Source organism: Temnothorax americanus, unplaced genomic scaffold (genome assembly GCF_048541705.1).
Source record: "Temnothorax americanus isolate GAGA-0224 unplaced genomic scaffold, ASM4854170v1 Scaffold12, whole genome shotgun sequence".
NCBI lineage: Eukaryota > Metazoa > Arthropoda > Insecta > Hymenoptera > Formicidae > Temnothorax > Temnothorax americanus.
Genome location: NW_027509253.1, coordinates 2,515,193 through 2,540,684, shown reverse-complemented (window position 1 = coordinate 2,540,684; position 25,492 = coordinate 2,515,193). Strand labels below are relative to the sequence as shown.

General features: G+C 45.2%; 1 long non-coding RNA gene across 1 annotated transcript; it reads left to right on the top strand.

Moving 5' to 3' along the window:
• Positions 1-16,478: 16,478 nt before the first annotated feature.
• On the top strand, positions 16,479-17,307 carry LOC143893332 (uncharacterized). The gene is made up of 2 exons (XR_013255770.1): positions 16,479-16,671; positions 16,953-17,307. It is a non-coding gene; the product is annotated as an uncharacterized LOC143893332 (long non-coding RNA).
• The last annotated feature ends 8,185 nt before the right edge of the window (positions 17,308-25,492 follow it).

Below are 25,492 nucleotides of genomic sequence, written 5' to 3'. Positions count from 1 at the left end.
ACGAAACGATGTGCAAACTCTACGTCCGGAAACGATCATCCTCGTCTTATCGATCGTTAAACTATATGAATTATGGCAGATTACTAACAGAAAGCAATTAAAAAAGAGAGGCACCATATAAAGAAGACAATTCAATAAAATTCTGATAATCATGACTTTTAAAATAATATTATAATTTAAAATAATATTAATTTTATTAGTGAGAAAAAAATTTGTTATTATTACGTTATTATATAATATATTACACTAATAATCTTTTGTTAACCCCCCTCAATTTTGTTTTTTTTTACTATCCATAATGTGTTATGTATATTGCGCGCGATAGCACGTACTATTCCACAAAGTATTTAACGTCACGCTTCTTTCAAAAAAACGACATGCGTATCCTCGTGGGAGCCATGGTCCACCGCGAGGCGGATCTGCAAGTGGACGACGGCTCGTTTCGCCCAGTGCTTTTGCGAAAGATCCGTGATGGCGAAACCATTCTCCCTCGGCAACACACATTGTTCCAGTTATTGTGCCATTATCTCCGAGTCTCCTCGCTCTCGCGTGCGAGCGGAGAAAAGCAATGGGGTGGAGAGAAAAAAAAGTCTCTCAACCCCGCCCAGAGGAGCGCAATCGACGCGACATCATGGATCCCCGGCATAAATTTCTAGTCCCATGGGTGCGGAAAGAGAGATAGCGTCTACCCATCACCGTCGTCTACCTCTCGTCTCATCGACAAACATGAATAATTTCGTATCAACAACGAGTCCGCGTGTTCCGGCAATCGACGGTACGCCGAACACGAGATAAGTAACGGGCCAGGTAACGATTAAAATTTAATACGGAGCAATTAAGCCGCGTCCAGACTCCGAATCGGCTATGCGAGTCGAAGGATTACAAGATGCTCCGAATATTTCATGAAGATCAAACGAGACGACTTCGGGAAATGTATGTTCGGACTGAAGATGAGATTCAGACGTTCGGCCGTTTTGTTGTTGCCAAGAATTTGCAGTCGCGTAGGAAACGCGGTCGCACGACCCCCTGTACTAAGTTCACGGCTCTCGTTACGGTCCCCTTTACGGGCCGTACGTGCTCGGCGGCCCTTCACGTAAAACCTATACGCCGACACGTACGCGAAAATGCGACGGCGTTTACTATTTTAGATACACCGTAGGAGGCGAGAGAGACTCCACTAAACCGACGAAAGTAAGTCAGTCCGCGAGGGGTAATATATTTTTTATTGTTAATCTACGGTGATTTATGTCGGGGCGTCTCCGTAATGTGCTTTTACCGCGCATCTCTCTCACACCATGGCCGCACCTCGCTGTCGCTTCCCTCATCTTCTGTATTAACCTCGACAATAAGAGAGGTACCTTGCGACCGTCACCTACGACCCATATACATCAGGAACTCCTAGATTTCCAGATAACTTTATCAGAAAGGAAACCACAAAAAACAGCAATTGCTTCACGTTTAGTGTCAGAAGTTCGAAGCGTAGATAGCAGTCTTTTTTCTGTTAATTTTAAATGAAGTCTTCTGTCGTTTTACGTCAAAATCTATTATATTAAAAAAAAAATAGGAAAATTATATTTTTATTGAAGAAAGAACAACCGCAAATTTATCGAGGAATCCGGGAATAAGAAGGCATACAATAGCCTCGAAATATCCAATATACCGACCCTCGGATTAAGGATCGTTCAGAAGATATCTTCATGCCCAGACACGTGTAACGTGGTTGCAATTTTCTATCATCGAGCGAAGATATGCGTGCTTGGTCAGTAAGTTAGAATTAGTTTGCTCGTAATGTATCTCGTTATGGGATAAGCACGGTAAAAATACAGCCTGTCGCCGACCCACCTTTTCCGACGTGCGCCAACCCGCGATACCGTCCTCCCTTTCCGAGTTTAATAACTACGCGTGCTTTTTTTTACGATGATTACGCGCGGCTTTTTATCGAAATATACGTTTCTTGGCGTTAGCCCGGCTCTTTCTTTCTCATTTCTACGTTTCCGAAGAAAATCCGGGAAATCCAATCGGCGTCGCCGACTCCCGTTTTATGCGTCGTGACCTCGGGCAATGGGGGACGGGTAAGAGGTCGGTTGTTTGGAGGCAAAGGGGAGAAAACAGTAGGCAGCTTTACGAGACTCCGGGAGTGTAACTCCGAGCGTTTTGTACGTTTCTTACGCGTTCCGCGTAAAGTTTACGCCACCGCCGGTCGCCAGCAGTACGGTGAAGATACGATTTTAATCCGCTAACAGCGACGGCGCGATTCGTTTGCGTTCGCTTGATTTACAAGCCGAGCGTACGAAGCGAGAGTGGAGGGAGCGTAGTATATACGAGCCCGGTACACATAGACGACCACTCGGAATAATAAGCCCGTCGCGCGAGTTATGTGAATGTTAAGTAAGCATCCGTCATAACGATCAAACCGGCCATCACCGTTCGACGACGATCGCCGAGCGGCGAGTAAGTACATCAGACGCTCTGTCTTTAAACGGCAAGCAGATGGGCCCAACGATGTAAAACGCGCAGCCGACGACAGGAATTCCGCGACGCAAGCGCTACTTCACCCGCGACATAAAGCCGAGTCGTTCCGGTATTACGATGAATACGAAACTGCGATATTAGGAGTTATCCATCGCGCATTTTATGCCCCGGCGATGGATCGGCCGCATAAAAATGTAAACAAATTTGCATTTATATCTAAAAACTTTGAGCGGAATGATGCATAACGCGTTTGATGGCGCTTAGAATGTGATCCGTGATACTATAGAAATATATGTCGCGCGGCCGCTACAAGAAAATCGAAGATTGATCAGAGTAATTAAATCAAGCGGATAAAATGAGGAACGGGAAATGACAGTGTATCCTGCGGGTTTCTATCGGCAATACGCTCTGTACAATGCTCTTTAGACTTTTATCGTTTTCCGATTTTATTAATATGAAATCAACGATCAAAATTTTCAGTAAACTATATAAAGATTCCTTTATAAATAAATTACTAGTCAGAGAGAAGTAGCGAATTATTCTGTTCTTAAAAATTCTAAAATATTTTATAATTGCAAAAAATGCTTATCGATTAAACATATATAAATTCTCGAGAACAAACTGCGCTTCGATTTTTGTCAAGCCATCAAACAGAAAGCTATCGAATAACGAACGGACATGACCAGCATTTGCAAAATAAAGTTTGCTCCGATTGCGTCTTTGTGCATCGCATTACGCGTTTCTTCGTAATGAGTGTCTCGCGTAAGGTTATTAGGGAGACAATCCCATCCAGGGAGGCATGACATTCTCCCGTTTGAGGCAACGTTGCAATAGTCTATGCAATTTCCTTCGCAAAATTGATCCGGCCCACGCAAAGGGAAGAAATACTGCGGGCATCGGAGGGGCTTCTTTCGCATCCTGCAACCCCGCGCGTGCCGGCGTCTAAAGGGTGTTGCACACGAGCCAGCGTGGGCGCGGGACTGTGGGCGGGCGGAGCTGATGACCTTCTGCAATCGCGTGGGTGTTAATGGTGCAGCCGCGAAAAGGACGTAGTCTTTAATCAGATATGTGGAATAACGAGCATTCGGTTGCAACCAATAAGCACTCCGTAGGCGTCTGAAATTGACACGATCTGCAGATGTTTAATACAAACTTTTCTCGCATAAATATTCTCGCAATTTCAATTAAGCATCTTGACGTCTCCTCTCACTCCCCGATATTTATGAAATATACGTTGCACTTGATAAGCGTATATACAAGAAAAAAATTAATTGACACAGAATATACATAAAATTTACATAATACTTTATTATTAATTAAATACTGTTTGAAATTAAACTCATACAATATTCTGTATTTTTTTAATAAAATTTTTATAGAATATGTTTTATTATTTATATTTTTCATAATTTTAGGAGAAATCGAGTTATTATTTAAATTTAACTGAAAACTGGGGACAATTGTGTGCGCTGCTATTTGTGTTAGATAGAATATATATATATTCACTTAGAAGAATTTAAATGATTTATGATTCTTTAGCCGCGTTAATATAAACAGACTAGATAAAAGGAGATTAACTGAATAGAAACATACGAAAATTTCCTTAATCTGCCGTTGAATCGAATAATATGGAAAATGTCTCAGCTTAGAAACCACGTTGCAATAATTTTCCATAGCTTATCGTTCTTTGAAAGGATCGTCAGCGGCCGCCCACGGTGAGATTATGACCTATTGATTAGCATTCAATGTGAAAGACGCAGCGAATGCGCGTAAAATGTAAACATTTCCGATGCTGATGCTTAAAACGCAACGAAAAGAATATTGCAAAAGCATGCACTCGAGAGACTTCGAAAGAGAATCTGAAAATTCAATCGCGTTCAATGATCGATGCACGCGTTGTAACGCGCAACTCGTCGCAAAACCTCGCCGTTCCCGTGAACTCTGAACTTCCATCGTGCTCACGTAACACCTTTCCCACTGACCCGTGAACTTTCAGGTTCGACGCACTCCTCCTGCGCCATTCGTTGTCCCCAGCTGTTTTCAATTATCGGAGAAATTCGTTTACAGCTATAACCCTCGCGCTCGCCGGTGGAAAAAGAGCCCCTTGCAGAATACCATCGTACGTTCGCGTTCCCGGATCGTGTCGTGTCGCCGTTGAAAACATTCGCGAAGATATTCCTAGACGACCTAGACGTACGACTGATTTATGAGCACGTAATCCGAGAGAAATACGTATGCGAATCCGACGTTAGAAAAGCGGGTAACATTGCGACGGTGAAAATAATAAAGCGACGTTGACCGAAGTCTATTTTTATCGCGGAGATATGGGTCGACCGACACGATATAGAATGCCTTATCGATAGTACTTAACTTGGCGAAATAAATGAGCCGCGCCGGCGAAGATGCCATTAGGCGAGCACGCCACAATGACCGGACATTATAACGACATAATCGTCGTAGTGCGAAATTTTCGGTTCACGGATTTTTCGTCCTTTAGTACACGTTGCTCGACTTCCCCCTATATCACAGGCGTCGAAAAGCCGCGGGGCTTAATGCGAGACGACAATAATGCGCCGCATTATTTCCACGTCGCGACGTTATAACCTGCAACAGCGGCGGCGATCGCGGAAGGCACGCGATGACCCAGACAGAATGGCGACTTCGCGAACCCCCTTTACGTTTTGCCAGCAATCCGACCTGCCCAAAAACCCCTGCGAGATCAACGCCACCGCGTATGACCGGTCTCGCACGTGTGTGTCCGTACGGACCTGGAGCTCCCGAAATTGCGCGACGGTACGATCGTTCACGAACACATGTGATTCTCTATTTCTCTCCCGCTTCTCGAAATGAAGAACACCCTTCGCTGTCAACACGAGCACGTCTCGCGAACAATATGCGAGGATCTTACACGCTTGATTAATAATTAATCGAGATCACTTCTGGGTCCGGCTAGATAACCGCTATCTGGCACGTACCGCGTTCTTAATACGCGCCGAGAACGAAGTTCGCTATGAGTCACGCCTATGTTTGCCACGCAAATTGATACAATGGACGTTGATCTATATCGAGGTGGGTGAATATTACCGATGATGCTTATTATTTTCTTATGCCATGCATCGTTCAACGCTTATGACATTCGTGATGGAAAGAATAGGCGCATCAACTTTCTACGAGGCAACTGCAAAAATTCTGGACATTTATGAATCGTTATTTATTAAGTCAATCGTAGATATCGTGTTTATTAAAAGATGACGCGTCGTAGCAGAACGCTGCATCTTGATTTGCATCTAAACGGTTAATCAAACTACTATCAACTCCGCTCGATCAGAATTGCCTGGCGTCACCGAAAGCTCGCGTGTCGTCGTCTTACCGATGCAACGCGGAAAAACCACTGTTCGCTTCCAAATACGGGGTCTCGAAGTTCTTCGACAACTTCCGAGATTCCCATCTACCACCCGCGACGCGGCTCACAGGATGGAAACTCGCCTAACTTAGGCCATTAGCAGGCTATAAGGTGAATCGTTATTGCGAGTTCGGCCAAAGAAGCCGCGACGCGTTATTCGCGACGGAACTCGTGGCTGTTACGGCAGTTACGCTCTTTTTCTGCGACCGCTGAATTACACAAATTTCCCGATCGTCAAACCGACCCACTGACTCCGATACAGCGCGCCGTTAGGACGCTTCCGTTCGCGCGATCGTTTTGCCAGTATTACGAGTGCATTTTCATCAATCTGCCGTTTTAAGCGAATTGCCCGAGGTCGAGAATTTAACCGGCGCTCGCGCGCGCCAGTTCGTTCTATGGAAGTTTAATGGGATCACGGGATTCGACAATAACATTTCGAACGAGCGAAAAATATAGGAAAATATACGTCCAGATGATGAGATATTTTAACGCGCGACGTCGAGAGATAAATCGTATTAGAGACCCGCTGAAAATGTCCCAAAGGACAGACGCGACAGTTATCCCTCGATCCCCGGGTCGGCGACCCGCCTCAAAATCCCGTGGCCTCGCATGGGGGTATCGCAGACATTCGTAATTGGACACTTGCTCCCCTGCTCTCCTGGCTTACGCGAATGGGGGTCGATTTAATATAATTTGGGTTGCCCAAGGTTGTCCTAATTTCGGAGCGTTTATGCAAATCTCCACGAAGGACGGGGCCGCGTTTCTTAATCCCCCCCCCTGCGCGCTCCGCCATCTTCTGCACCCTCGACCTACCGATTTTTTCTCATGAGGCACAGTCTTCTCAAGCTTATGAGATTACCGCGATCAAGATCAACGATGGAAAGTTTTACAGGGGATGAACTAACAGATCATCCCTCATATAATTAAGCTATGGAACATAATATATTCGAAGTTTATCGATGTAACCATTAACGCGGCGACGTAATTACTTTTGCGATAGCATTAACATTTAATATCCAGAGTAAACGAAAGTATATTTTAATATCTCGTTGATTTAAAAATAAAAAAAATATGTAGAACGTAATTTAAGTTGTTTTACATATAATTATTAATAACTACAGTGGAATATTTTTGACAGCGCGTATTTAATATAAAATAAGTGTGAAATAGTTTTTCTATAACGTTAAAGAATTATTATCGCAATGACCAGAGATTTATAACATTTTATATATTTAATTACGTATAATAGATTCGTATAATAAATTACGTATAATAAATATAACATATTAGATGTAACGGAACTTCCCGAGAAACGTAATTTGATTTTATAAATATTGATTTCCTCGCTCGTGGATGTTTTTTACACACCATCGATATCTCATCGCGGTATGCGTTATGGGAGAGAGACGTGCCTCTCGTTTCCCGCAGGTCTCTGGGAATTAATCATGATTACGTTACAACGGACGGAAGGAAGACGCGGAGTCGATTGAGATTTCACCGGCGCGGGCGCCGCGGTGCGAATTTGTTTTGGACAGCTGCGCTATGCGCGAGGTAATTTCACAATGGCTCTATGAAAGCCAGCGGGAAACCACGGGCATCCGCATTCCCACAGGCGCGTAACGCGCGTGGCAGAGGATGTCACGCAGCGAGTGAGCATGCACGCATGCACGCACGTATACGCACACGTGTTCACATATACACATATATATCTGCACACGTGCGTGTAGGATCGGCGAAGGCGTGCGAGGTCAGGGCGCCTACACGGGACGTGCGTGCTGACGCGGTCGCCGTAGAATCGCGGGAAAAGCGCGGTGTCTTTCCGGCGCGATTGTGTCACCGATTGACCTCGAGACATAATAACTGTCGTGATCGGCGGCAGTATTGACTGAGATAATCTAGATAAAAGGCAATTGCCGTTTAACAAAAGCGTATATATCGGCGCTATCGATCGGGCTAATGTCCGAACGTTCGCGTTTGCGTGCGCAGCGAGCCGCCTCGCGCCGCCGATGCGGATGCAGATGCATTTTGCCGAGACCACCAATTGGTAAATTCATTGCGAGCGCGCAACGAACGAGATCAAAAGCGCCACGAGGAAATAAAAGAGATCCCGCGTTCATTTAATAATGCCACGGCGAGAGAGCCGAACGTGCAATAATTATTTGGGTCAGTAGAAACGCTACTTCCGCAGTATCGGATAGCCCCTCTCTTTGCGCCGGGAACTGAAAAGTGGATAATTCGAATAATGCACACGTATACACCGGCGAGAGCGTATATCTGCCGCGGGCGGCGATCAATGAAAACGTTAAATGCTAAATTATCCGTTTATCCAAAAAAGCGAATGTATCTAAATATTTCAATCGAGCGTTCAATTAGCGTCAGTTATATGCAACGAGGAAATCGATGTCTTTTTAGAATTCGAAGTAGAGACTTTCTCCGCTCGCGTTTTCAGTACGATATAAATACAGAAAATTTGCATGTGCGATAACAAAGTATTATAATTATTATAATAATTCTGAATATAAGTTTTAGCGTTCATTACACCTGAAATTACAGCGATGCTTGATGTATCGTCTCTCAATTTTCGACGATTTCATACGGCGTACACACTTCCGCCCGTAAAAATCGAATCGCGCGGCACAATATTTCTCCTACGGATTCCTATGTGATTGCAGAAGGGTTAAACCGTACGAAATGCCCCGCCTTGGCCGTGTATCAATTTACCGGGCAGTTTGGTCTCGTAAACACGAGACCCCGGGCCGTAACTATATACCATCCCTTGCGGTTACCCCCGCCGTGAGTCGCGTCGCGAGTCACGGTGCAATAAAATTCTAGCAATATCGGGGCATCGATTTCTCGTTCGGACATTTCTCTAAGATGAGAATGCAGGCAGCGCCACTTTTACGATTGAAATTCATGCATATGCGTTCGGCATTTCCGTGCATATACACAGTTTCTCTCGCCTTCTTTCTCTCTCTCTCTCTCTCTTTCTCCTTCTCTCTTTCTCTCTGTTTCCTTCTCTCTCAGCAGGAAAGTTAGCATCGGGGCCCACCCGTCGGAAAATACGCGCCTCGAATTTACGTGTCCTTACCGCGAGCTATACATATTATTCCAGTTCCGGGTTTCCCTCTTCCTTCTTCCTCACCCGGAAGAACACCCCGAGGAAATCTCATCCTCCGGGCCACCGTCTATCTTACGGAACGTGGCAAGTCCGCCGTTTTCCACGAAAGATGCGGATGTCATAAGCGAACAAGAATCGGGTCAAACCTAGCAACAACCGTGTAAAATGTATCCTGTCACTTCCTCCGCGAAGACGTAGTCTCTCCCGCCCGTTCCGCGAAATCGCTCTTGAACTTTCGACGCGCGTCTCCTTTTCCTCGAAAACTTCTATAACGATAATTGCTCTTAAATTTCGACATGCCGCTTTCTTAAAAAAAAAAAATACATAAAATTTACGCGTGACGCGTTGAACGTTGATGAAGAAAGTTTGCCGATCTTATACGAGAGATTTTATAAAAATGTATTTCGTGAAGATCATCACGCGTATCGGCGGTTGAAGCGTACGAATCGAGCATTATTTCCGAAGACCGAACGGTGCCAACCGTGATATTACCTGCTACCGAATTTAATTAACACGCGCAGTCTGTAATTCTCTGTGAAGGGAAGTCCGGACTATCTATTTAATTGTTAACTGGCTGGTCGGGACACGGTAGTACAGCGCATTTCCCGGCAGGCAGAGCGCCTCGGCGCCCTGGTCACGACATGAGTTACAGCGCAATCCTTCAGGAGAAGCTCCGCGGGACCGGGTGTTTTTGGGGTGGACGCCAGGTGCGGCGCTGGACGGCGAGAGTAAGAAATGCCCGGGCACCTCCATCGCGCGGCAAGGCAGTGATTGGAACGGCCGGAGAGAAGACTGTAAGAGGGAACGGCGGTGCGATGGGGGACTCCGTTTGACGCGAAATTGCGTGACTGGCCCATTCGTCTCCGGCTTATCCTCTGCCACGTGCCCTCCTCGCCTTCCTTATCTGGGAGCACACGCACTTTATCCAATATCGTGGGATATCTTCAATCCGACGCTTGGCGTGCGAAACCGTGCAAGAAATAGCGACGACAAACGATCCATAACTGACAACGCAAATGTGACATTGTGTAATTAAGGTGTGATTTAATTTAGATTGAATTAAGCTCTGTACGAATTTTCAACTTTTTAACGCACTCATTACACATTACGTTTCTGTATTTTTCTTTATATTCGAATTTCAGATATTATGTTTATATATGTAAAATATTAGAGAAATAAGAATTTAAATTGCATATTTTGCCGTGTTTATCGTGCTGCTAGATTAATATAAAAAAATATTTCTGTCAAACTTAGTCGTCAAACCACATATCTATACCGATGTTTCAGGTTTATTCGACTGAATGAAGCAATATTTTGGATACAGTCATTTATCTTTTGGGTCAATGGCCAAAGCATGAAGCTCGAACGCGCCTTAAAGAAGAAATTGAGAAGGGGACCTACCGGGGCAAAATTGCGGGCGAGCACGGGGAAAATGAGGCGTGAAAGGGGGAGTTGGCCGAAAACATTAGGAATGCCCGACAACTAGAAAGAAAATCAAATTTGCTTATGAATGGCGGCGATTAGGACTAATGCTCCCTGATTTAGGCCACGGCATTGTCAAATCCGCCCAGACGTGTCATTGTGATTGAATGGTGGGATTGGACGTGGTGTTCCGAGGTCAAATCCGATATTCGTGAAAAGATCGACGGGGGGGGGGAAACAATGAAGCTCGATATACTACGGGAAGATTACGGGATATATATTTAAGCGATCTCGAGATAACTTTTTAAAGTTTTACCCCGATCAACTTATTACGTATCGATCGCGCCTAACGTTGGGAAAAGGTATATAGCCACCGAGATTGCCCGTGAAAACCAAACCGCAACCGGGGTAGATCGGAATTAAGGGGACGATCCCGTAAGTACACACACCATATAATCGATCTATCGAGAACGGAAGACCCTACCGAAGGGGTCGCCCGCCAGCCTTATTTTTCTAAAGCACACACGTGGCCGCGTTACCCGGCGCATACGTCGCATTTGAATACTCAAATTTGTCGCCGATAAAAAAAACTGCACCGCGCGGGGGGTTGTATACGGGGGAGCCTCGAATAAGTCTGAAATTACGATTCCGTGCGCATTCTCGCGTGCGCCGCCCTTTGAATAGCACGCGAGACACAAGTGCCGAGCGGATTACGCGCGCGTGTGCCACGTGTCATTTCTAAGAATACGGCTCTCGCACTTAGCCATCGTAAATCTATCCCTCTCCCCAACCCCCCTCTCCCTGTACCGCACCTCCAACGCGTACTGTCTCTACCACGAAGGGGCACGCCGCGCTAATAATATTCGCACGACGGTAATAATAATTTCGTGGGATTTGCGACGATGATTGCGACGAGTTTACTGCCGGTTTCCGCGCGCGGGCCCGCACCTCGTGGGAGATAAATTTCGGTACGTGTCTGGAGAAAATGGACTTAACCCTTAATAAAATTGCATCTCGCGTATTTTACCTCCCGCGATATTTCCGCCGTAGATCATCCGCCGTTTCGCCGGGCGAATTAGCACGACCAAGCTGCCGTGCCCGCTGTTCGCGCATATGAGTCTGTAAATCTATATAACACGGCACACACGAGCGGGAAGCATATAATCGGACCTGGAACACAATGGATCTCGATCCGCCGCGCGCCCGGCATTTCATCTTCCTTTCTTCCGCGGCGAGGCATTATCATCATCGCGGTATCATTTTCCGTCACTCACGGTATCGCCGCGGCGCGCGGCGGCGCGCAACCCTCCCGTCCGTCGCTCCTATGACCGATCCCCTACGGCTAAGCTAGAATTGTCGGGAATCCGAGACTATAATAACAGAGTAAACCCTATGATGATTTGATAACCCAGCGCGCCCGCTTCCGGATAATGATACACTTTACGTCCGTCGAATTTATCGTCGTGACGTTTCTGCTCGTATCTTTAACACCCTTAACGCTCTCGGAACGAGCCGAAGGAGGACACGTGTTCATCAAGGTCCGAGAAACGAAGCGTGTATTGTCGGAGCGTCACGTTGAATAGTCGTCATCAGTCTCCGGGTTGACGAAATCGACGAGGAAATCGGCGGTGAACCGATACCGAAATCTCAGCAGAGTATCTATCTTCGTGACCCTATGGGAAAGGGTCGACACTATAGGGCTTGGAAGGGGCCTAATGACCCTTGGCCACGGGGCAAAAACTTTGGCATTATCCCTGGCGGGCCCTTCCATCTAACGACGAATTCACTTACACGATCGCGTCCAGGTGTTCTCGAAAATACGGTTTCGGGACCGTACATTACAGAGTGATGTTTTCATAACCGTGAATGACGGAGATGATAACTGTGCTCCGCTTAAATCGCTTAAGTGCTATCTAGGAAAAAAAAAATTTTTTACTTTCAGAAGTTGGTTTTGATAATTATACGTGTTTTTTACTTGCTCTTTTCTGCGTTTCTTCACAATGGAGAAATATATACAGAATACGGAAAATGCAACAGTCAGTAACCAAAAAGTTCATTTCGCAATGATCGTTCTAATCCCTTTTTTATTTAATTACTGAAAGTTAAAGGAGAGAGAGAGAGAGAAAGAGAGAGAAAGAGACAAAAAAAGAACGAGTGAGATAAAGTTATTGAATTTTTCTTTACTGAAAAATGTAGAATGCACTTACCCCTAAAAATGTTTCTTATACAATATAATCATTTGTTATTGTATCTAGATTAAGTTAAGAAAGACGTGATGCATTGCAGTTAAAAGTTGAAGGAGAAAGAAAAAAACAGGAAAAATAGTGAGATAACCTTATTGAATTTTTTTACTGAAAAATATATAGTTATCTAAAAATGTTTCTTATACAATTTAATGATTTTACATCTAAAGGCAAGTTAAAAAAAGCGTGACGCACTGAAGTGTAAGCAATACTAAAGTTGGAATTTCTTCGAGAATAATAATGTCTTGAAACCTCACGCGTTTCGTAGTTCGCAAGTACCCGAGCTGCGGGGATGTTCGCGATCAGAGCCGAGTCACCTAATTCTTTAGGAGATTCGAGAGATCGCGTGGTCGTTACCGTTGATTACCGTCGTTACCATCAAATTACCGGAGTCGAGCGCAACGAAATCGTCCGCCGGCATGTGGGTGCGAAGCAAGCAAAAAAAAAGTCACTATACAGCGGGATACGGGCGGTAGGGGAAGTGGGCGGTGGGGAGGTGCAGAATAGAAGGCAGGCGGGCATCGTAGTACGTGAGACCTCGTTAAAAGTGTCCTCTGGCTGCCGACCTTCTGCGCGCGTTTCCAGAGCGAGTCGGATAACGGCGATGTTCCGGCGAGGAGGAGAAAAAAGGAAGGAAAAGCGTAACGGCCGAGGGAAAAGGAATTAGAAGGGGGTTGATCGTTCATTAAGCGACTCGGCGAAACCTTAAAAGCTCGATTACCGGGCTTTATCGCCTCGTAGGCCGACCACGGCAATAACATCCAGTCAATCATGGAAAACAGATTTTATGTCCAATTATGAGGATGTTCGGTGGATGGCCGGTGGCTCCAAGCCTGAACGCGGCGGCAAATATGATCCAGCCCACCACCGGGGGGGGGGGGGCTGTATATGGATCATCGAGAATTTAGTAGGCCCTAAAAATTCCAATTTAGATTTTACGAACGTCTCGGCGCCGGGGTTCGCGATTTGCCAATTGCGCCAGTGGTGACATTTCTATCCACTCCACGGAAAGTAGTCGAAATCATGATGCTTTTACGCGATGATTTTATGCTCCTATATCCCGTGCGTTTATGATCTATCGGGCCACGGGGTGCCGAGGATCACGCATGCGTTGAGATAATCCTAAGATTAACCACGGTTCCCATTAACTTTTACCGTGAATGTGTCATATCTATTATAAATTATCCTGGAAATATAAATCGTCGGGAGTGATATCTAAATGAAATTTACGCTCGGATTATTTCTCGCGTCCATGTTACAAATTTCAGCGAGTTCCTCGCGTGCGAAGGAGAGAACGAGAAAGTTAATCTCGCGGTGTAACCCCTCGGCGGGCAATGCGGCTCTCCTGCGGAATATGTAAAAGTGTTTTTCTTTTCGTTCGCAACACTTGAGGCGCAATAATGAAGGCCGAGTCGCAAAAAAGTGTGAAATGCAAGTAACTCGGGTTCCATTCATAGACTCGTATTGCGGCGTGGAATAGACGGCACGGACGGCTTCGAAAGCGCGCCCCGTGCTAGGAGAGCGCGAACCTAACCAACCGACCGACCGACCAACCCCTCCGCCCACGTCAGGTCGGGGGTGGCGTAATACTCGAGGAGGAGAATCGCGTGTATCGACCACTGACGTCATTCATCCCCACTAAACTACGTCACGTATACCCTGCTGCTTCGCCGTCGGCGAGGCAGTGATGATAGTGGTGGTTGACGCAGTGCCGTAGCGAGTTTCTGGAACGGGGTTGAGCCCGGGGTGGGGATTTAGGATCCTAAAACCGAGCGACGACCACCGCGCTTTTATTGCGGGCTCACGGCACGTTCACTATAAACCCGATTATTCGTGTGATTTGACAGACATCAATTTTTACTTATGCCGCAGGCGACGAGAGATAGAAAGCTCAGCGAAAATCCCCACGACGACGGTAGTCGTACGAAATCAGATGCGTTAACGCCTTTGGGGATAGCCGACGCGGTCGTACCGTGCGTCGTTTTATCGCGCCAGAGATTTCGCGGCTCGTTCCAATGGTCCTTTTTAAAGACAGTAAACGCATGGAGAAGTGACGAGTCGTACGACAGTTTGCGCGTCGCGCGCGTTCGACGCTCCGCTATTCGCTGCAACACGACGATGATATAACCGCGGGACATATATATGCGCGTGGAGCGAGAACACACTTACTTGCAGATGCAACGTTTCAGTATAAAGCGAGACGTATGTTCGCCTTAATAACTGCGCGAGAATACCTTGTGCCGTAATGGAGACGCCACAAGTGATATAGCGCACGTTCCAAGAGAGATCCAATTTAGGGGAGCAATTGTTTTACCCACTTCCGCGAATTTCTAACGGGATGTGCGAAATAATAAAATGTTTCTTATATAACGATGCGTGAAAAGTTTATGTAAATTGACAATGCGTGTACTTGCCAATGCTTCATGAAAAAATCTTCAGAGAGATTATTTTGCGATCTCTCTGCAAAATCTGCTTTGATAAATCGCGCGATCGTTCTCAAAGACGCTCGCGAGTTTATTCATACTTAAGCGAATATATAAGCCTTGACAATAACAGAGATAAGGGTTAAGAATGTGTCGGGATCCGCGGGAGGTGCGAGAGCGCCACGATACCACGGCCCTGAACCCGAGGGAGCTTGAGTGCAAAAGTATTGATCGGGCTTCGTCCCCACTCGCAGCTACCCCCACCCGCGTTCGTTCGTTCGTTCGTCGTCGTCGTACCTTCCCGCCGTAGTTTCTCTCCGCACTTTACCACCCTTCGTCGCCCTTTCCCGCCCTTTCTGGCGCACGCGGGAGGAAAAAGGACCAAGCACGAAGCGCAGCCGCGAGGGACCGGCGGGAGGAGAGGAGTGACTCCGACTTGACGAGGGGGCGAGCGCGGGAAAATTCGCCCTCCATTTTTCTCGCAGGACAGCAACACCGACGCGAACCCTTCTCCGATGCAAGGAAAGGGCCGGGTCTTTTGTTTCTCCTCGCTTCGTTTGTTTTGCTCATTATCCGTCTCTCAGATCGTCGATATTCCATTACGTCCGGCGGCTTCCGAGAGAAAACAATTAAGACGCGGCCGGTTGCATGAATCTTCGCGCTTTTTATCGTCAAATCGAATCGAACGCCCGCGCCGATGAGAAGTGGCGAATATCTGGCTTAAACGTAGCAGAAACGAGACACGGGAAAGACGCGTAGGCGGGATAATATTATTTTTTTGCTCCTGTAGTCAAAATTCGTTACAATATCGTGTAAACGTTATATATGAAGCTATTTCTTAAGAAGTTTAATCAGTAATATTTTAATAATTCTTAGTTCGTGGAAAACAGTTTATCTTCCAGAAGCATCAAATTATGACATCTTTAATGAGTAATTAACGCAATTTTAATCGTCATCATTTCATTATTCTCTAGTTTTCTTTCAAGTTATGACCCTCAATAAACGAAATGACGCTTATCAAAATGGTATTATATAGAATAGACAAATAGACGCTGGCAGATATTTCAGTGACAAGCGGCAACTCCATCATCGCGGACAGTGCCGCATGCCGTTATAAATCGCCGCAGTAACCTACAAAGCAATTCGTTTTGTACGTAGACCGCTCATCCCGTTAGAGCTCATTAGAAATCGTTGAATCCACATAGTTCACCCTTATTACATTGTAAATGCACTACGCAGAACGGCACGTGAACCACATGCGACACGTGTCGCAATGCCGTGATGGCGCGGTTTCGCTTGATTTCCTCCACTTCTATCGTATGCTTTTTTCCCCCCTCCAGCCTACGTTCCTAATTACTGTGATTTAAGTGTCCTCACGTCACGCGACGCGCCGCTCAGTGCGTTTGCGCGAATGCACCTGGCTGCATCACGAAAGAGACGCGTGCGCGCGCACACGCGCTTAACGAGTGAATTTTCTTTATTCTCGCTGTGTAAAAACTTGAAATATCCGGCGCGTGCGATAAGCAGAAAACAAATAGGATATTGAAGCGCGGATCACATCGCGATCGATCGCGCCGAGTCGAATAATGGGTAAGCTTCGCGAATAAAACGGGGAGGGGGAGGGGGCGATTTCCGGGACTGCAGGAGCGAACTGTGTCGCCGCATATATTCGCGCAGAGTATATTACAAACGTTTCTTGATCGCGATAATGTGACGCCGGCCGCTATCGCATGGGCGAGTGCATTATTCAAAAGTATCTGCGCACAAAGCTACGATGCATCCCGGCCTAGGGCGCCCCACCCCCCTCGCCGGTATACACCGCGTCGCTCTTTATAATGCGGCGTGTTATTATTTATTGTATTACATTACAGCACGTTGTATCCCTTGTGCGGTTATTAATGCCTGGGTCGGCGAGCTGACCCGCCGCCATATTAGCGGGTAGAAGAAAAGGGAGAAAGACCAGGGGTCATAGGTGAATTGAAAACTGAAAAACTGGATATAAATTTTGCAAACGCATATTCAATGAAATTTTGCATAACAATCCGTGCGAGGCGAAAGAATCGCGAAGGTGTTTTGTGTTACATTCGGACGTTGCTGCGAGACTACGTATTATTTAAAATGCAAACGTTAAACATTTCTCAAAATTGTAACAATGTTATCTAATGAGAAAACAATATAATTGATATGTGAAAACAATTAAAACAATGAATATTTTTCATTAATAAATCGTACGCGTTATTTGTCCTGTATATCTACACTTTCCCGTGCGATAACTGTGATAATTCCGTCGCGAGGAAAATCGCGTCGCGTTATTTGTCACATACGGAATGAGAAAAAAGCGAGGAGAAGAAGCAACGGGGCGGAGAAATGCTTTCGTCCCTTAGATGAAATATTTCCGATGACTCGTGCGAAAGCGGACAGTGCGGCACGAGCTTCATCCCGGGCGGATGGATCGGCGAAGCTATAACAGTAACTATAACAATGGAACCTGGAGGGTACCCGCGATTTCGGGTATCATTTTTTTTCCGCGCGCGCAAGGACGGATAGAAAAAAGGGCCATCGCGCATCGTCGAGAAACAACCGTACACAGTTCTACACGCCCATAAGGCGTGTCGAGCAACAGCTAATATCACCTGGTGACGTCCTTAATGTCGGAATATAACCAAAGTCGCGTTGGTCGCCCGAGAAATTCATCGTTAAGATTTGTTATCATCTCTCCCGCGAGAAGAACTCCTGCCGTGCGATTAATTTCGAGCGTGCGCGCGATCATCGCGAGATGAACAGCTCAGTCATCGAAAACCATAACGCACGAATATGTCGAGATGTTTCGCGGATGTAAATTTCATAAATTTCGTAAATTTTGTACATTTTCCCGCGTGAAATATGTCCTTTTTGCGGTATCCACGACTCTGAACAGCTTTAATTTCGTTAAGAGCACTCGTGAGGCACCTCGATAAATTCCTGCGGCACCCTGTAAACTTTTAAAGAGAATTTTTTGGGGGGTCCGACCCTATCGTGGATCAGGCGGCAATTGATATAGAGCGACGCAAAAATAACACTCTCGCCGCGGTCGCCCGTTTCTTCCGAGCAAAAACTAGAGAAGGTCACGTGCGAAACGTCGATCAGCCGAAGGGGAACGAGAAATGAAAATTAGACCGTGTGACTAGATAGAAATGCTATGGCATACAATCCACTTTTAGAAAATACGTTGAACAAATATAATTTCGACTTTGAACGCTAGAATCACACCTAAAGAAAATCATGTCGAACCAGGAAGAAAAAACTACGTTGCGCTAAACAGTTCGACAGAAACGACAAATCGTTTCACGATGGAGCTCGAAAACGTCCCCACTTTCGCATTTACAAAACTGTAAAGCGGCGAGATGCAAAGTGAAGAGAGCGGAATGAAATGCGAGCGAAAATGAAGAGGAGACAGGAGTGCGCGCCGCTGCCACTTCGATAGGATCGTTAAAATTAACGAGCATGTTCCAGCTCCTTGAAAGTGTCGCGTGCTTCTCTTTTTCTCGTACACCGAACGGCGATTCGTACGGCGAGTAAGTCATTTTCGGGGTCGCGGGGTATACGTTTGAGCGAAGGCGAAGGCGAAAATAATGTCGCGTCGATGATATCGAGACCGTTAATCCGATATTTTCAAAGACAATGAATACAATGTATCTTCATGCCCGTGACACGCGACGTTATACAAGTAGGTAGACACGTGTGCGCAAATACCGTGACATCAAAACGCTGGATGTGCACCGTCATTGAGAATGTTAATTCGATGCAACGTCCAGGTATGCGTCAACATTGAATGCAACGCGGCACAGAGCGCGTTTCCTACAACAAAGTGTCGACTTCCCGCGGAATGCCTTGGAGCTAATCTTGCCGCGAGGTTTACGTAATAAACAGAGATCTATTAACAGAGTTATATGGTAGCGCGCCGAGGGATTTAATAATCTGCACGCGACCACCTTGAAACGCAATTCGCATGCGCGAATACGTTTAGTCAAATTTTTCCATCCAACGCATACGAACGGTGCGTAACGCATAAAAAGCGATATAATTTATGTCGTTCGTTAAAAATGCCAGTACTCCGCTGAGACATTCTCATCACGCGTAATGCTTTCGCAATATCAATAAAAGCAGGAGTCTCGTGGAGCGTTTCGAAAACGCAAAATTGCGCGAGGTACAATAACTGATGATATATAGTACAAGCACCGTGAAAATTACAATAATTCACAATTATTTTACATATGACATTCCGATACCTGCTTGTTGATACTCGAAGTAATTCACTGCAAGGAATTTCTAATACATCTATCAAGAATAACGACATAAATCGCGTTTTCGAATTACGCTCTTGGGGCCAATACGAGCACCCTTTGCGTGGCCAACTGATTTTTATCATCGCGTACGTTACACCGTCAATTTCTTATAATACTTATAGACGGGGTTGGGCCCGCAAGGCTCTCTCGAAAACCTAACGACCCGTGCGCGTAAAACGAGACTGCCGTTGCCCATACGTCGGGCCGGGGGATCCCCGCGAATTAGGGTGCACGCGGCCGAGGAAAATGTATGTGCACGTGCGACGGTAGATATGTCAGGTCGCGCGGTGACGAATATGGTTGTATTACGAGAAAAGGTCCGCCTTTATCGCCGCATTACATGCTCGCATTTATCCGCGTACCCCCCCCCCCGCCCAAGGAGTTCGGGTCGTCGATTCGAACGTTCGGGTCAGAGAACACCTGAACGGCTTAACATTTCTTTCCTTCTGAAATGGCCCTTCACGGACTTAAGATATCTCGAGAAAAATGTAGAAGTCTCGCACACACAAATGTACGAATAAAGGACACGAAGAACGTAATATTTATATTTAAAACGTGATATTTGCGTTAAAAAGCAAAATTGCACGTCAGAGAGAAAGAGAAAGAGAGAGAGAGAGAGAGAGAGAGAGAGAAAGAGAAAGAGAGCGTACCTGGAAAATTCCAGACACCTAAAAATCTAAGAGTTTCAGACTTTATATTCCATAATATAGATCTGCGACAAAATAAACGATAAATATCGATTCGAAGGCAATTTAATCGCGAAGATGGAAGAGAAGAGAATCGCAACGTTAAAGGCCGTCGGGGTCGTTTCTTTCAGTGATTCGACGCAAAAAGCACTCGGGGCATTGTACTCTCCATGCAGCTAAAAGCATTCCAACGAGGGCGAAACGCGCGCGAAGAAAAGCGGCCAGTGTATGTAGGTTAAAATCTGTTGATGCACGGTTCATACGTGGGATCACCTTTTTCCTTTATCCACGTCGTCTTCCCTCTTTCTTTCTCTCGCGCGCGGTTTTTTTTCTGTTTCGTTTCTTTCTTTTTTCTCTCTCTTTTCGTCGCCGGCTTCTCGCGCTTCTGAAACGACGGGAACCAAATGGTGGGGTTAATGCGCGCACACGCCACGGGGTGTCGACCAATTTCCGGGTTCAACTAATGCACTTATCAGACGGCCAGAAAAGGATCCCGAGAGAGGAAGGCCCGTGGGGAGAAAAAATAATTGAGACGTCCCTCTCTCGTCACGACCGGAGAAAGCGACGCGCCGTGGCTGCGAGGAAGGAGCGCACGCGGCGCGGTAAGAAGCAAAACGAATTTTAACCTTCCATAATCACGAGCGTACGCATCCTAATTCGGCGATGAGGAACGCCCAACAGAGATTGCTGACGGATCAACAGAGTTGCGAACTCTCGTCCGGGGTAATTGGAAAGTATCCAGTGGAGACGACACCCCCCCCCCCGGTGGCACCCTTTGCTTTCGAACAACTTCAGCCGAGAATTAATCTTTCGTTCGTGCCGTAACGCGTTTGTAAACTTCGGCCTAGCTCTCCCCTATTTTTTTTTCTTTACTTACGCGCTAAAAGTGTGCAACGCGAAAGGATAAAGCGCTCGTGGAACTCGCAGCGGGATCGAGAGCCACCGCCTAATGAATTAGTCTACTGAATTAGGCGGTCATAACCACGGGACATTTGACCGACGCACCTGTCATCACCGCGGCGACTCCTCAAAGACGCTCACGCTTAATTGGTCCTTGCTAAAGGGTTGAAAGAAGCCCGGCGCGAAGAAATTGGGAAGGGAATGCAGCTGTCGCGCGTGGGCGCGTTACGACGCGTGCATTTCTTTGAAACACCGTCGTAATTAGATTCCGTCGGAGGACCCAAAGAGCAAGGTCTCGGTGAGACCAGCCGCGCTACCTACGCGCTTAGCAACCCAAATCCTTAAATCTCGCTTTGATCGAGTTTCAGCGGGAGCATATGGATGAGGCGAGAAGGCGAGAACACGGGAGGCATTATTGTGCGTCTTCGATGAGTCGCGACACTTTCGACCGCGAATATGTGCTAAATGGAAAACTGAATGCGAGTGAGATATTTTAACGACACGACGACATGTACTTTCGCCGCTTCTCGCACTCGTTGAGTATCGACCACACTCGGCACGATCGGCCATGAAATACGACTTTGAATGCTCGCGACAGCGTTATCCGATACGGTCCCCGTCAATAATTATAAGAACGTGGATTGGTGCAATTTCTTTTCGGCGTCCCCGAAATGTCGGGGAACAGCGTTAACGACGAACTGAAATTCCACTAATCAAGTTACGAGAGGACTACGAGATTTCGCGAGATGCTTTTAGCGCCCGTCGTCGTCTCAACCTGCCGGCGCGGTGACTATTCGCCGAATCTATTCTGAGCGCGATCACGAAGGGTCGCCTCTCGTGCAAGTACCAAAGATGCAACATGATACCGTGAACTCCGGCGCGAGGCTCTCGACGGTGTTGAACGCCGAGGTGTGACGCAGTGACACCGAAAAGACGTCACCGGCGTCGCGGCGACGGTCGCGAATTTCTCAGATTACATAAACCTAAATAATCCTGTGAGTCATTCTAATTCTGTCCCGGTGGGGTTGCACCGCTTTCCACCGGTTCCGTCCCACCGCCCCTCTCTGTCTATCTATACCGCTCTTAACTCTCCCCTCCTTGCGCATTTTCAGCCTTCATCCCATCCGTTCCCTCCCCGCCGTCTGTCTGGCGCACAAATAGCCGCGACGCGTGTGTCGTCTCTCGCACACACGATGGCCCACTTTTCCACGTGGGTCCTGAAATTAGAGAGCGCCCGACGGAAGCGCCGTTTGCCTATTCATTTTCGTCGCAGCCAACGCGCTGATTTCCTGACACCCTTCCCAAATGGCATGTTTGGTAGTATCTAATTAGAAGCTCCCTAGATAGCAATGGAATGGAGAAACTTTCGCGCCTTTTGTCTCGCGGCAGAACGCGTGTGAGATATCACCATTCGCGCCCTCGCGTGATGCATTTTACGTGACGACGATATTAGATGCCATTCGAAAAAGAGTTAACGACTTAGATCGCGGATATTTTCGACCGTGGACGAGAAAAAGAGCAGAAAAGAGGGAGCGTAAAACGTTTCCGATTCACGATGTTCAAACTTTGAAACAGGTAAAATGCTGAATGAACCGGTTAATTGAGAAAGATTTACCGTTCTTTACGCAACGGCGACACGAAGACCGCAACAATGTTACTCCGTCGTGTATTTTTGACCGTGGCCGACGGTGTGTGTGAAGCTAGCGTCTCATTTTGCGGAAAGGAAACTCACAAATTATTGAGAGTTCTGACTTCCTTTTCAATAGTTCTAGAGTTCCTGCTAGTTTAAACAAATAGTTCTGGCTTTTAAAGCCAAAAAACGCGTCAGTACAAACTGAGACGCTAGGTTCACGCAGCGTCTCACTTTGTCCTACACAAGTTCCACTACTGTATCTCATCAGATTTTGCGAGATCTATAGTTCTATAACAGTTCTATAAAGAGTTCTGCCATATAAAAGCAAAAAAATTAATTATAAAGTACCAAAAAAATTACCATGTAACGAGTATACCGAGTTGAGACGCCAGTTGAAATCTCGGAGTTCCGATTTATGTAAAATATTTTTCGAGTAGTTCTGAGCATATTGAAGCATTTCTTAAAAAGTTCCGAGCGTTAGAATATTTGTGTTATATTTTAAAAAATTAATATTAACCGAAAAGTAATCATGACGGAAAACGATGAAACGCTAAGCGAAATCTCGGAGTTCCGGTTTATATAAAATATTTCTCAAGTAGTTCTGAACATATAGAAGCATTTTCCAAAGAGTTCCGGGCGTTGGCAATGTTGTAAAATTTTTAAATAAATTAATAACGCTCGAAAGTCAGGAATTTATCGAAAATAGGTGAGACGCTGGCCGTATTTCGACAGTTCTGCGAGTTTTATTATAATTTTCGTACAGTTCTGAACGTGTTCTAACGTTTTCTAAAGAGTTCTGGCGATAAACATTATTTAATCATTTTTTAAATAATTTTTATCGCCCGAGAAAGACGCATTTACGGGTATATGGGTGAGACGCTGTAGGAAATCTCGGAGTTCTGGCTTATATAAAATATTTTTCGAATAGTTCTGAACATATAAAAGCAATTTCTAAAGAGTTCCGGGCGTCGGCAATGTTGTTAAATTTTTAAATAAATTAATAACGCTCGAAAGTCAGGAATTTATCGAAAATAGGTGAGACGCTGGCCGTATTTCGACAGTTCTGCGAGTTTTAAGATCGGAAGAGCGTCGTGTTGGGAAAGAGCTAACGTTTTCTAAAGAGTTCTGGCGATAAACATTATTTAATCATTTTTTAAATAATTTTTATCGCCCGAGAAAGACGCATTTACGGGTATATGGGTGAGACGCTGTAGAAAATCTCGGAGTTCTGGCTTATATAAAATATTTTTCGAATAGTTCTGAACATATAAAAGCAATTTCTAAAGAGTTCCGGGCGTCGGCAATGTTGTTAAATTTTTAAATAAATTAATAACGCTCGAAAGTCAGGAATTTATCGAAAATAGGTGAGACGCTGGCCGTATTTCGACAGTTCTGCGAGTTTTATTATAATTTTCGTACAGTTCTGAACGTGTTCTAACGTTTTCTAAAGAGTTCTGGCGATAAACATTATTTAATCATTTTTTAAATAATTTTTATCGCTCGAGAAAGACGCATTTACGTGTACATGGGTGAGACGCTGTAGGAAATCTCGGAGTTCTGGCTTATATAAAAAATTTTTCGAATAGTTCTGAACATATAAAAGCAATTTCTAAAGAGTTCCGGGCGTTGGCAATGTTGTAAAATTTTTAAATAAATTAATAACGCTCGAAAGTCGAGAATTCATCGAAAATAGGTGAGACGCTGGCCGTATTTCGACAGTTCTGCGAATTTTATTATAATTTTCGTACAGTTCTGAACGTGTTCTAACGTTTTCTAAAGAGTTCTGGCGATAAACATTATTTAATCATTTTTTAAATAATTTTTATCGTCCGAGAAAAATGCATTTACGGGTATATGGGTGAGACGCTGTAGAAAATCTCGGAGTTCTGGCTTATATAAAATATTTTTCGAATAGTTCTGAACATATAAAAGCAATTTCTAAAGAGTTCCGGGCGTCGGCAATGTTGTTAAATTTTTAAATAAATTAATAACGCTCGAAAGTCAGGAATTTATCGAAAATAGGTGAGACGCTGGCCGTATTTCGACAGTTCAGTTCAGCGAGTTTTATTATAATTTTCGTACAGTTCTGAACGTGTTCTAACGTTTTCTAAAGAGTTCTGGCGATAAACATTATTTAATCATTTTTTAAATAATTTTTATCGCTCGAGAAAGACGCATTTACGTGTACATGGGTGAGACGCTGTAGGAAATCTCGGAGTTCTGGCTTATATAAAAGATTTTTCGAATAGTTCTGAACATATAAAAGCAATTTCTAAAGAGTTCCGGGCGTTGGCAATGTTGTAAAATTTTTAAATAAATTAATAACGCTCGAAAGTCGAGAATTCATCGAAAATAGGTGAGACGCTGGCCGTATTTCGACAGTTCTGCGAATTTTATTATAATTTTCGTACAGTTCTGAACGTGTTCTAACGTTTTCTAAAGAGTTCTGGCGATAAACATTATTTAATCATTTTTTAAATAATTTTTATCGCTCGAGAAAAACGCATTTACGTGTACTTGGGTGAGACGCTGTAGGAAATCTCGGAGTTCTGGCTTATATAAAATATTTTTCGAATAGTTCTGAACATATAAAAGCAATTTCTAAAGAGTTCCGGGCGTCGGCAATGTTGTTAAATTTTTAAATAAATTAATAACGCTCGAAAGTCAGGAATTTATCGAAAATAGGTGAGACGCTGGCCGTATTTCGACAGTTCTGCGAGTTTTATTATAATTTTCGTACAGTTCTGAACGTGTTCTAACGTTTTCTAAAGAGTTCTGGCGATAAACATTATTTAATCATTTTTTAAATAATTTTTATCGCCCGAGAAAGACGCATTTACGGGTATATGGGTGAGACGCTGTAGGAA